This window comes from Cyprinodon variegatus, unplaced genomic scaffold (assembly GCF_000732505.1).
Source record: "Cyprinodon variegatus isolate N-32 unplaced genomic scaffold, C_variegatus-1.0 Scaffold586, whole genome shotgun sequence".
Taxonomy (NCBI): domain Eukaryota; kingdom Metazoa; phylum Chordata; class Actinopteri; order Cyprinodontiformes; family Cyprinodontidae; genus Cyprinodon; species Cyprinodon variegatus.
In genome coordinates, this window is record NW_015151039.1 from 110,670 (window position 1) to 112,353 (window position 1,684).

The 1,684-nt window shown below is 34.3% G+C and overlaps 1 long non-coding RNA gene across 1 annotated transcript in view; it reads left to right on the forward strand.

Annotated features, from left to right (window-relative positions):
- Positions 1-1,206: 1,206 nt before the first annotated feature.
- Positions 1,207-1,684, forward strand: part of LOC107095937 — a 17,290-nt gene continuing 16,812 nt past the window's right edge. The window contains exon 1 of the long non-coding RNA XR_001481772.1: positions 1,207-1,234. This is a non-coding gene — a long non-coding RNA (uncharacterized LOC107095937). The remainder of the gene's footprint in view (positions 1,235-1,684) is intronic.

Below are 1,684 nucleotides of genomic sequence, written 5' to 3' on the forward strand. Positions count from 1 at the left end.
TGATAGATAGATAACCAAATAAATACATCAAAATAAAACCAAACAAAAAATAAATAATAATAAATAAGAATAACGACGTGCCATGAATTCTATAGTAGAAAACTTTGTTGGTGTTGTCAGAATCAGGGTGACCAGTTGTGATCCAGGGTCCTTTCCATGACCTTTTATTTACGTTTTTGACTCAGAGATGTGGCTGATTCCTTTTGATATGATCTGTGTTTTATTGGCTTGGTTCAGCGCTAATGGTGACAAATCTAACTTGATCTGCAGGAAATGTTCAGCATTTATTGGATGTGAATATTTATCATAGTATCCAATATTGGTAGCAGGCTATAGGTGGAATAGTTTGTTAATAAGTTATGTTTAACCACTCCTTGGTTCTTTCTCAGCAACATTGGGGGAAATTGGGTTTTATTTTCACACTTTTCTTATAAAAATAGGCTACAAAAATGAATAATAAAGGAAACGCACTTTAAAAAAAAATTATTCTAAATTGAGCTAGTTAAATGTATTCAACTGTTGGTAGAAACGTTTTTCTTAACACTAGTTATATCATATTTCAGAGGTCTTGGCTTGCTGCTCTTTGCGCTGCATCAAGGCGATGACCTGTAGCCCAGTTATGAATGCAAGCAGAGGATTGTTTTCATTGCCCTCTGCTGTTTAAAGAGTAAACTGCGTTTCTTGAATGTACCATGTAGAGCCCACTAACATGCTTTGATCAAACACAATGAAAAACTGAGCAGAAATTATGACTTAATTATTTCTGCTTTGGTTATTATAGCCTTAATCCACTTTAATTTCTCATGAAGATATCCTCCTGAGGCTCAACCTATAGTTTGCTTCTATTTCCATCTCCTCCATCAGCATGGGGTCAATTACCCTCCCTCTCACGCTATATTGGATTATCTCACCACTAAGAAGCATCAGGAGTTCAACTTTATCGATGGAACATAATCAATAGATTTCTAGGAACATATGAATTCTGCCCCCCCTTTCCCCTCTATGCCCTATATTCAACAGTCATCATTGGGTCACTTTTGTGAATGAGGACATCAAACATTTGCTCAATAAATCAAACTGTAGACTTTCAGCCTGCGGTGTTTTAATGAGCGTCTGCATGACAGGCCCTCCCTCGCCTTATGAGAGTGAAAAAAAAACTATAGCAGCAGGTGTGTTGCACAGAAAGCATGCAATTTACTTTAAAGTAAGCAGAACTGTTGCATCCATCGGAAAGGTAAGGGGCTATTATATTAATGCAGCTTTAAAACATAATCGAAACAGCCATGATTCCTGCAGGCGCCTGTTCTCATTTTAGAAATAGACATTTTTTTTAGACACACCAAAATATTGAAAGATATATGCAATTAGAACAAAGTAAAATAACTTAGTTTAGGCGGAAATATTCAACTTTTCAGAAAGTTTAAGAGGAATATTTTGCGTCTGACCCTGGGATGGCTTTTTTTTTTTAAACTAAAGTAAAATGTCTACAAACTTATAGAAACTGGGCTTAAAATACCTAATTAGATTGTATTTAGAACCTCTTGTTTCCTTGTAGGCCTATTATTTCTAGTATTTATACTTATTATAATTGAAAAGTTAAAATGTTATTGTTATGAGTCTGTTTACATAATTAAATAAAAAATCTAATAATTATATAATATTCTCAGGGTATAGAATTTGTTGC